A 12,328-nucleotide genomic window follows, 5' to 3' on the forward strand; every position below is an offset into this window, starting at 1 on the left:
GACAGCTTTCATATTTCCTACGGATAGCTCTCCGTAATGTGGATTACAGACGTTCCGTCATTTTACTTACAGACGGTCCAGTTCCTAGATTACGGCAAATCATGCCGGCAATATTGAACCAGCAACTTTCATCCGTAAAATGGGAAACGGACAACTCCGTAAAGTGAACTACAAACGTTCCGTCATTTTACGAAATTATATGCCTTGTTTTTACAGACGGTCCAGTTTTCAGATTACGGCAAACCATACCGGCAATATTGAACCAGCAACTTTTATCCGTAAAATGGGGTGAAAATTTTTTACAGTGTATGGGTTACCTTTGCAGGGAGATGGAGGCATCCATGATCACACGTACGGTAATTGCCAATGTCGCACATCATTATGGAAGGTCTTCAAGAAGCAGGCAACTTGTCCTGTCGATGGAGACCCACACATATCCTGTATATGTGGGCAAAGTGCCTAAACTTTAATTTAATTGCAACTACAACTACTTCTCTCCAAAAGCATCATGGCATGAAAGCTTGTTGCTTTTCATAGATGGGGCTCGCTAGCACAGCCTGGCCTTTTTCGGTCGGCCAGAGCCTCGAGAGTGTTTTGTATCGGCTCACCAGACGCCCTCAAAGTTGAACTTGTGTCGTATTCAGAATTCTGAAGAAATGCTTACTACTAGGAAGGATAGAATTGCAGCAGGGGGTCATGATGTTAGCTCCGTAGCCTCCGCAACCCAACCTCCATTATCGCCTGCCCCTTTGCCGTCTACTTCCTCGCCCATCATGACTACCCGTCATCCCTTGTGGTTGACTGTTGTTCGCAGGGAAGGACTGGCTGGCACTGGTGGGCTCTGCGCCTCTACTCGTCCCAATTCCCAAACGGCGACTGCGGCTGCCCGATGACATCCGTCGTCTGCTTTTTTTACTTCGGTACTTTGCTTTGGTTAAGGAGCTGTTTTCTGCAGATAGTCCTAATGTGTTGAACTAGCTTACCTACTAATTTCAACGGCAATTCATCTTGGAAGTGCCCGTGCAAAGCTGGTGTCGCGATGTGTGGTGATATCAAACGCAGAGAGTGCCTGAAAAATTATGAGGTTGCTCAAACGATTTGTGGACTTGTTTGGAAGCACTTTATGACAAAGAAATCAGCGGCAAGCGGCTCATAGTCACATGTTCTAAATTTACAATCGCGACACTTCCCTAATGACTTGCTAAGTGCTTGGATATGATCCAGAAACTTCCGAGTGAAACATATTTCCTCAGAATACGGATGCGGAAGGCTCTGCTTCTCGGGGCGCGATGACCCAGGTCGCCTCTACAGCCGATCGAGCCTTCGGACAGCGCTCCAATACGTGCTCAGAGTGCCGTCCAGTGTAACTTTGGTGCCATCGGACGGCACTCAGGTACAGCCTGGATAAAAACAGTTCGCTTTTATTTTTATTGCGGATCGCGGTCACCGTGTTGTTCACTCACTGAGGTAAAGAGGAGGTGAGACGGGGTCCAGTCACTACCGCGATCAACGACCGAAATCCAGCGGTTCCGCAGCTCGCTGACCCTCGCAAAACCTGGAGATCTGCCCACAGATTGACTTTACTGCGAATTATACTATGTTGTGGGACTTACCGGTGAAACGTAATGCCTGCGGAGGAATAATCTCAACGGTCCTAGTAGCCGCGCACACTGCAAAGCCCCATCCTGGCCCCTCAGACGCGCGATGCCACATACTTTATTCCTAGAGCTCGCGTGTTCATCGCAGTCTGCCGCTCTCGGCTGCGCTCGCTATCTCCCTTCCGCTCTGATAAAACGCACAAGACAGAAAGAGTGCACGGGTGTTGTGGGCCCGTGGTTTCGGAAAATGCTTTGTGGCTACTTCTTGAACTTATGCTACCGTGCGTTCGTGGATACTCACCCTTGATGGACGAACTGTGAAGTTAGACCGGTCAGTGATTCGGTCATACTTTCGCTGCAATCGGAGGCGTTGATTTGAACCGCTCGTTCTCGATATAGGAGCCTTGTCTTGAACAAAACCATCCAATAACTCAAAGGCCGCAACTACGTCGCACTCATCGCTCCACCTGCCCCACATGCGTTGCGCCATCTTGAGTCCCAGTGTTGCCAGGTGGGGAAAACAAAAATCAGTGGATAGAACTCAATTGGAACTCCTAAAAATCAATTAATAAAATTATGTACTGTTTGTACTCCCAGACTAATCTTTTAGCAAATATCATAAAGTATAAAAGAACAGTTTAGCTAAAAATGTATTACCAAATTGACCTATATTAAAAAAAAAAAAAACTTTGCTATTCTAAAGTTAGTGTTATTTTTTGTTTGCGTCACTCTGTTGCAATGTCCGGCGGAAATGTTTTGACGAACAAAAGTCACTTTGATTGTATCAAATATTCCGATGACTTGACTCAACGTTGCAATACAAAAACCCACACCATTCTGCGTGAAAACGAAACTACGTAAATGCGAGTTCCGAAACCTCTTGGCGGTCTGGAAACACTGTACGGGCAGCCGTCTTGAGTTTCGGTTTCTCCGCATTTCCTTGCAGGGCTTCGACGCTCTGCCGCAGAGTGCGATTCGGAAATTTTATTGTTTTCTGACGTGGACAAAGAGCTTGGCCGTCATGCGCTTCATCTCTGAGGACACTTCGAAGTCTTTTTTCGATGCGGATACGGATGAAATCGTACTGTTTCGCGGTATCTACGGTATTACATGCGACTCAAAGTTTTTTTTGTTTTTTTTTTATTGGCAAAAGGTGTTTTATTATTTTTTTTTTAGAATGCTTTGTGTTTCAATAGAAATTGTGCCCTGGGAAATATTTCGCAGGCGTAGCAAGAGCTTAAATTGGTCTCAGATAGCATTGACCTCAAGCACAGTTGACGGATATGTTTCGCTATTAATGAAGATTTGTTCAACCCTGGCAGGATAAGTGCATTGACTTTCTCAAGACTAAATAATTATTTTTACCTTGACTGCGACAAAAAAAAAGAAGAGATGTAAAAAAAAAATGAGTTTGTGAAATGAGGTTGGAATCACCCGTGTTGCTCCACTCGATGTCCGCAACGTAAGTTTTTGCCGCCGCGGCCGTCGAATTTTTAGCCACTGCGATAGCAAAATCCCTTCTCTATGAATGTTGAGCAAAGAGACACGTAGTCTGTGCCTGTTACTTTTTCTATTCAAAAATATTTTAACAACAAACTTCTGTTTTGTTTTAGATGTGTTTTACAAACCTCGTTTACCGACTCAGATAAAGTGTATAGAAATCGCTGCAAAGCAATGAGGTTGCATTTTGGCTTTGGAAAGTAATTACTTATATTTTTATTATATGACATTAAAACGAGGGTTCTGTGGTGTTTTCAGCTTTTGTTGTTTATGTTAACCATACGCATCTTCAATTATAGTTTGCGGCGTAGAATATTAAAAGTCTCGGTATTGTCCTGACACATTGAGCTGCTTGCGCACCAAGAAAAACGCAAACCGACTCTACAACGAGCATAAAAAAATTTATAAGCAGGTTCGGTACAACTTCATGAAACGATTAGAGCCAAGTTCAACAGTTGTAAATGTCTTCACGCCGCGCGATAACGTCCGCATGTTTTTTCGCGTTGTCATCGATTGTTTTCCTCAAAATTTTCTCAAGATTTGTGCAACAAAATATTAATGATGAAAAAAGCTGGAAAAAACGCCCGTTCCTGCTTACGTCAAGAAGTTTGGGAGTCGCTACCAGGTAGATCCTTTTCGCATCCAAAAAGAAGATTGAAACGATGTTCTTCTTTTTTTTTCCTTTTTTATATGTATTTTTTCACAGATAACGCAGGGCTATATGGCTACGTTAGCGCTGAATCAACATTAGAAACAGGGACATAGGTACTTCGCATGAAGCGCAGCAACAGGAGCAACCTAAATGCGGTATACGAGACACGGCCGGACATGCCGCAGTGACTCGCGGTTCTAACATGAAAGCTAGATCTGTGCTGTATGTGGGAACAAAAACATCAGCGCGTGATTAGCACGTGTAGCCGCCGCAGTGAGGTAAAGCCTATATATATCTTGGGAAAAGTGGCGCCATTCATTGTTGTGGAAATGCCCGAGACACGTGCCGCGCGTCACATCTGGGTAGAGCATAACGTCTGAAAGCTAGAACAGTGCTGCGCTGTGCAGCCATGATCTTCCCAAGTGCGGCATGTGCCTCGTGGATCGACGCACCTTGTGCTCCTTTTGAAACATGAAGGGGCTTTACAGTGAGGATCGCTGAAGCGCCCCTTACGCGCATCTCGCCGCGAATACATTCGTGTTATATTAGTACGGACTACGGTGTAGTACGGACTAAGCCCCAAGGCTACCAGCGCGAGCTCCTAGTGTGGCAGCGGCACGGCTAAACGAGCGCTCTAGCTGCAGGACCAACTGTAAAAGTTATTGACACCAAGTATAGCATTTCGAAAGGGAGCCTGATAGCGCATGCTCCATTTTTGTTTTCTTGGTTTAAATATTTTTTTCCACTAGCGCGCGTGGGTACGCTGTAATCAGGCGCGGATGCAGGAATTTCCTGAAAGGGTGGGGGGGGGGGGGGGGGGGGGGTTAGGTGTTGGTCAGAGTACCATATGTTCAGGAACCCCCTCCCCCTCTCCCTCGTTTCACGCCCTAAATTTTACACATGCAGAAATCAAGAGGAGGTTCAGGACATCCGGACCCCCCTCTAAATCCGCCCCTGGCTGTAATGCCGCTTTATGTAGGCACGCTCGCGTCCTCGCCAGAAAACACGGCCGCCGCTCCGCCATCGCTCCCTCTGGCGAGACAAAGGAGCCCCGCAAAAGATGGACCGTTTACTGTACTGATCTCTGTGAAAATATACCTATCACTAAATTACCCAAGCATCAAGGAGAATGCAGGGAATGGTGTTCCAGGCGCCGCACGCGCATGCCTTCCCGTATAAAAGATTCGAAGTAAATAACCAAAATAAGGCGTTGACGAACGCTTTATTGCAATTGCAATAAAATTCCAATTAATTGCGAATAAACGCAATTAAAACGAAGTGCCGATGCAATTTGTTTTAGGCATCTGCTTTGGAAAGTTACTACTGTGAGACCAGCACGTGCGGCGCGTGGAACACCAATTCCTGCATTCTCCTTGATGGCTAAAATTGCTGATCGCGCTTCCCCGTTTGGTCGCTGAAGTGCTAGTGAAGTCACCGGACGGCCATCTTGCAAATAGACAAATTGCGGTTTTTCTAGCGTTACAGAGGCCTCCGGCAGCGTGCTGGAGAAACGTTTTCTACTCGTTCGTCGTCATTCGCAGAAGAGGTTTTCGAAGACCCTGTGTAAGCGTTGAGACTTACCGTTGAGAACACGTGGAAAATTTTACGAAAGCGCAGTGCCGCACAAAAACAGGCACAATTCGTCGAGAGCAAGTTTCGCCGGTGTCGCGACGTAATCAAAGTTTCCTTGTCACGCCAAAGTGCTACGTCTCTGTGCCTTCGCACGCTTGGATACCGATCAAGATTCGACGTCATGTTGATGTGTTTTACTAGTGCAATGTGCGTGAAGGTGCGTGTGCCTCTACAGCAGCGTTTTACGTGACTCTGCCGACTGTATTTTTAACTTGCGGCACTCGCAGTCCAGAAACGAGCTACATCTAGCATTCAGTGGCGACGGAAGAAGGGGGGGAAGGGGGTGGACGTACGTTTTTTTACGGTTTACAGAATACCAAAGAACAGCTGCTCATCGCTGATCAGTGGTCTAACTCATTATCACCAACTGCACGTGACATCAAGTTTAAGCGCGGCTCGATTAATTGTGATCGGTGAACGGATTGCACACCGCTTCAAAGATTTTCAATCTCGCCGTCTTGTACTTTTGCCTGTTAAAACCATCTTGCTCTGCAGCGTTGCTCTATTAGTGCTGCTATGTCATCGATTAGAGATCAGTGCTGCAATCTTTTGCGGGGCGCCTTTGTCTAGCCATTGGGAGCGCGAACCACCCCTCTATCCTGAAAAAATTGACACCATTCATTGTTGTGGAAATGCCCGATACACGTGCCACGCGTCCCTTCTGGGAAGAACATGTCGTCTGATATCTAGCTCAGTGCTGCGCTGTGCCGCCATGATCTTCCCAAGGGCTACACGTTGCACGTGCCTCGTGCATCGACGTATCTTGCGCTACTTTTTTAACATGAAGGGTCTTTCGTAATCATTAAAGTCCCTTCATGTTTTAAAAGTAGCCCATAGTGCGTCGATGCACGAGGCGAGTGCAAGGTGCAGCCCTTGGGAAGCTCATGGCGTCACAGCGCAGCACTGAGCTAGATTTGAGACGCCGTGTTCTTCCCAGAAGGGACGCGTGTCACGTGTCTCGAGCATTTCAACAACAATAAATGGCACCACTTTTCCCAGGATAGAGGGACTTTAGTAATGATGGCGGAGCGGCGATGGAACTTAAAGCGGCGCCATGTCGTCTGGCGAGGACGCGAGCGTGCCTACATACAGCGGCACTACAGTCTCTATCCACGTGCGCTACTGGGTAAAAATATTTCAACTAAGAAAACAAAAATCGAGCACGCGCCATCAGCCTCCGTTTGAAATCCTATACTAGGTGTCACCTTAGCCTGGACCAGTAAAACAACCTCATTGCTTCGCAGCGATATCTCTTCACTTTATCTGGCGTCCCTAAACGAGGTTTGTAAAACACATCTAAAACAAAACAGAAGTTTGTTGTTAAAATATTATTGAATAGAAAACATAAGACACACACTACGTCTTTGTTTGCACAACATTCATAGAGAAGGGATTTTGCTGTCGCAGTGGCTAAAAATTCGACGGCCGCGGCGGCGAAAACTTACGTTGCGGACGTCGAGTGGAGCAACACGGGTGGTGCCAACCTCATTTCACAAACTCATTTTTTTACATTTTTTTTTGTCGCAGCCAAAGTAAAAGTAATTGTTTAGTCTTGAGAAAGTCAATGCAGTTATCCTGCCAGGGTTGAACAAATCTTCGTTAATAGCGAAACATCCGTCAACTGTGCTTGAGGTCAATGCTATCTGAGACCAATTTAAGCTCTTGCTGCGCCTGAAAAATATTTCCCAGGGCACAATTTTCATTAAAACACAAAGCATTCTAAAAAAAAAAAAATAAAAAATAAAACACCTTTTTTTAATAAAAAAACAAAACAAAAAAAACTTTGAGTCGCATGTAATACCGTAGAGCAGTCTACCGCTAAACAGTACGATTTCATCCGAATTCGCATCGAAACAAGACTTCGAAGTGTCCTCAGAGATGAAGCGCATGACGGCCAAGCTCTTTGTCCACGTCAGAAAACAATAAAATTTCCGAATCGCACTCTGCGGCAGAGCGTCGAAGCCCTGCAAGGAAATGCGGAGAAACCGAAACTCAAGACGGCTGCCCGTACAGTGTCTCCAGACCACCAAGAGGTTTCGCAACTCGCATCCACGTAGTTTCGTTTTCACGCAGAAGGGTTTGGGTTTTTGTATTGCAGCGTTGAGTCAAGTCATCGGAATACTTGATACAATCAAAGCGACTTTTGGACGTTAAAACATTTCTGACAAACATTGCAACAGAGTGACGCAATTTTTTTTTTAATTATAGCTCAATTTGAGAATAAATTTTAGCTAACCCGTTGTTTTATAGTTTATGATATTTGCTAAAAGATTAGCCTGGGAGTAAAATAAGTACATAATTCTAATATCTGATTTTTAGGAGTTCGATTGAGTTCTATCCACTGATTTTTGTTTTCCCCACCTGGAAACACTGGTACCAAAAATGGCGCAACGCATGTGGAGCGGGTGGAGCGTTGTGTGAGTTATTGGATGGTTTTGTTCAAGACAAGGCTCCTATATCGAGAACGAGCGGTTCAAATCAACGCCTCCGATTGCAGCGAAAGTAATACCGAATCACTGACCGGTCTAACTTCACAGTTCGTTCATCAAGGGTGAGTATCCACGAACGCATGGTAGCATAACTTCGGGAAGTGGCCACAAAGAATTTTTCGAAACCACGGGCCCACCACACCCGTGCACTCTTTCTGTCTTGTGCGTTTTATCAGAGCGGAAGGGAGATAGCGAGCGCAGCCGAGAGCGGCAGACTGGGCCAACTGCGATGAACAGGCGAGCTCTAGGAATAAAGTAATGTGGCATCGGGCGCGTCTGAGGGGCCAGGATGGAGCTTTGCAGTGTGCGCGGCTACTAGGACCGTGGAGAGTATTCTTCCGAGGCATTACATTTCACCGGTAAGTCCCACAACATAATATAATTCGCAGTAAAGTGAATCTGTGGGCAGTTCTCCTGGTTTTGCGAGAGTCAGCGAGCTGTGGAACCGCTGGATTTCGGTCGTTGATCGCGGTGGTGACTGCACCCCGTCTCACATCGTCTTCACCTCAGTGAGTGACCAACACGGTGACCGTAATAACAATAAAAGCGAACTGTTTTTATCCAGGCTGTACCTGAGTGCCGTCCGATGGCACCAAAGTAACACTGGACGGTACTCTGAGCACGCATTCGAGCGCTGTCCGAAGGCTCGATCGGCTGTAGAGGCGACCTGGGTCATCGCGGCCCGAGAAGCAGAGCCTTCCGCATCCGTAGTCTCAAGAAATATGTTTCACTCGGAAGTTTTTTGACCATATCCAAGCACTTAGCAAGTCATCAGGGAAGTGTCGCGATTGGCAATTTAGAAGATATGACCATGAGCCGCTTGCCACTGATTTGTTTGTCATAAAGTGCGTCCAAACAAATCCACAAATCGTATGAGCAACCTCATACTTTTTCAGGCACTCTCTGCATTTGATATCACCACACATCGCGACACCAGCTTTGCACGGGCACTTCGAAGATGAATTGCCGTTGAAATTAGTAGGTAAGCTAGTTCAAGAACATTAGGACTATCTGCAGAAAACAGCTCCTTAACCAAAGCAAAGTACCGAAGAAAGGAAGCAGACGACAGATGTCACCGGGCAGCCGCAGTCTCCATTTGGGAATTGGGACGAGTAGAGGCCCAGCGCCCACCAGTGCCAGCCAGTCCTTCCCTACGAACAACAGTCAACCACAAAGGTTGACGGGTAGTCATGATGGGCTAGGAAGTAGACGGCAAAGGGGCAGGCGATAACGGAGGTTGGGTTGCGGGGGCTACGGAGCTAACATCATGACCCCCTGCTACAATTCTATCCTTGGTAGTAGGCTTTTGTTCCGAATTTTGAATAAGACACAAGTTCAACTTTGAGGGCTTGTGGCGGGCCACTACAAAGCACTCTCAAGGCCCTGGCCGAGCGAAAAAGGCCAAGCTGTGCTAGCGAGCCCCATCTATGAAATGTGACAAGCTTTCATGCCATTACGTTTTCGGAGAGAAGTGGTTGTAGTTGTAATTAAATTAAATTTTAGGCACTTTACCCTCATATGCAGGATATGTGTGGGTCTCCATCGACAGGACACATTTGCCTGCTTCATGAAGACCTTCCATGATGATGTGCGACATTGGCAATTACAGTACGTGTGATCATCGATGCCTCCATCTCCCTGCAAAGGTAACCAATAGACTACAGGAGGTATTGCCCAGTATGCAATGCCAGGAATTAATTTCGAGGTAAAGGCCGTTCCCGAGCTCCTTGAGAACCTGCCTGGCGATGCCCTAGTATATAATACACTGGAGTCTGGAGTGGCTATAGTTAGGGTTCCATGTTTTCAGAATATGTTTTTTAGTGAAATTCCGAAGGTGTTTTCTCTTTTTGTGCAAGTAGAGGATAATATTTTTGTAGGTGAAAGAGTTAACATTGAACCCTGCGCTGCATCCATGCTATTTAGGAGCACGGTGATAGTGGGACGCTCTTCTTGATGAGAACACCGCACGTGAGAAAATAATTTCCGGTGCAGCCCAGAGTACTCACTCAGCAAATATATACACAGTTGCTAGGCTCGCACATAGAGCGTCGAGTCAGCCCACAGCACCGATTCAATCGAAACATACAGGGAGGCCATTTTGCTTCCTATTGGATTCCAGCTGACTGATTGCGCAATCTTTTCTCGATGGGCTAGATCCGAGCGATACAATATTGCGTTGCACCTTGTCACTGTTATTGATGCCTGTGACGGTTCCTATGGTAAGCGTTGCGGGATGCTCGTTTCATCATACGGTGTGTCATATATCTAGGGTTGAGAGCATGCAATCATCGATCCAGTTGTTGTAGATAGACATGGATTACCCAGTCGGTCATGGAAGCATGTCGAATGAGAAGAACAGAGAATAAAAGCAAATATAGGGTTCACTTAATAAAGCTAGTGAGAGAAGAATAATGATATACTTCCCCTATGGGGAATTGAGCCCACAGCCTTTTGAATAAGAGCCCGATGTTCTACCCCTTCACCACTGAACGACACAACAAACGGCGTTTCATCTGGGTTCTTTTAAGTCACGCAGCTTTTGCGGAACATTCATGTGACTCACGTGGCGCTTGCACTCGCCAGTCATGCCCGGCGGCTGACGTGCTGTAATGGGCGGCTTCCTGCCATGCTTTGCCGCGTCTTAGCATGGACTAGCCGGAGTGGTTACAAGTGTGAGTGAGCGCCCTGCGTTTAATTGCGGTTTGGTTGTACGAGAGCTCGAGCAGGAGGGACACCAGTGGAAGCAACTCGCTTGTGATTGTACCATTACTAGCTAGTTCATGCTAGGGTAAGACAAAAGGATAGTGTTGTCGCACCTTCCCTTCCATTTGGCAGCGGAAAAAAAATTCTGATGACACATTGTGTGCAGGTGTGTGTCACGGGAGTGATTAAAAGCTCATGAACCTACTTACAAGCTTCGCAAGTCTTACTATACTCTGTGTCATCCGAGTTTTCTCGTAGGGTCATGGTGCATTTATTTCTTTGTTGTGTCTAGTGCTTAACAGTGTCGCGCATTCTATGTACAGCATCCTGCGAGCTTTGATTAGACATGCGTGGCCGTACTGCCTAGGCGGCAGGCTGTCCTTTCCAGCATGTCATGGGCATACTTGTTTACACTTTGCATTGAGCAACTGTGTGTGTGAACACTGTTAGTGACAGCCAGGCTAGCACTTGACGCTTTGTTCTTAGAATTGAAAGGCTGCCTTCAAAACGTTAAATGCAAGACACATGTGCGTCGAAACAATGTGAGCCAGCGTACAAACAGTCGGAAAGATGGCTGCTCCGGCGTGCTGCACACAGCAGTTTGCGGCAGATGCTTTGGATCTTGCATACGTCAGGTCGTTCGATTGGCTCCGCCCAGTTCAGGCAGATACGAGGAAAACTGAAATTGTTTTACGTTTAAGCTCTTGTTGGAATACTAAGCTTTTGTAGGTTTCTCTAAAAGAATGCCTTGTGCTCGAATGCCGGAACCATGCATTGTGTCTAGCTTTTATAGATAATTATTTTGTTCTCAAGAGTCGTTACTTGTGGCTCCTTTGGGCGAAAACTGCACTGCGGTTCAATGAGATGAGGGTTGCTGAGAGTTGATGTGGATTAGTTTGTAAATTCCAAGTGCTTTTTGACCAAAGATCTCGCTTGGAACACGAACAAAGCCTTCATTGAAGAACTGGATGAAGCTCGAGAGTGCGTCGTTTGTTTGGTGAACAAACCCTGTATTCCGTAATGGGAGTAGCCAAAGCTAACAAAGCCGTGAATGAGCCGGAACAATTTCTTTCAATCGGCGTTTGACAGTTCTTTAGGTATCGTTATAATCGCAACATGACTGAAATGATGGTATGTAAATTAATCACGTTCGAGCACCGCGTACAAACCACCGGTTGCACCACTGGTGGGCTCCCTCGACCTTGCTGTTCACAGGAGGAGAAATGGGAGGAAAGTGTCTAGGGCACTTTCCTCCCATTTGTGACCATTTGAAGAATGGAATCGTCAGTTTATCTCGCCTTTCTTAGTATTTTCTGCCACAGCCCCCGACGTGGTAAAATATGTTTGTGCGACGTAAATCTGTATGAGTGACTTTTCATACGTGGAACCGAAATATCCTGGCGCCTTCGGGCTAAATTGCTTCTAATGCAGAGAGAAGTGCACAATGAGATTAGCTACTCATGCAGTGTGCTGGTACAGAGATTGCAGCTATGGATACTGGTTCACAGGAAAATATGTTTTGTTTCGCTGCAGTTTGTGTCATCCGACATTGCAGCACATCATACCTACGACAGACGGTGGTGCCTGCCTTGTGCTGAAGACCTTGCAAGGTGACCGGGGAAGTTACCGTACTTGTGAGCATGGGTGCTTCCATTACCCTGCCAAGGTAACCTCTAGACTTGCGCAAATATCGCCTCATATGCAATGCCAAAACTTCCTTTTGCGAGGAAGGTCATAACCAAGCTGCACCAGAG

This window comes from Ixodes scapularis, unplaced genomic scaffold (genome assembly GCF_016920785.2).
Source record: "Ixodes scapularis isolate PalLabHiFi unplaced genomic scaffold, ASM1692078v2 PGA_scaffold8__174_contigs__length_109621045, whole genome shotgun sequence".
Lineage (NCBI taxonomy): Eukaryota > Metazoa > Arthropoda > Arachnida > Ixodida > Ixodidae > Ixodes > Ixodes scapularis.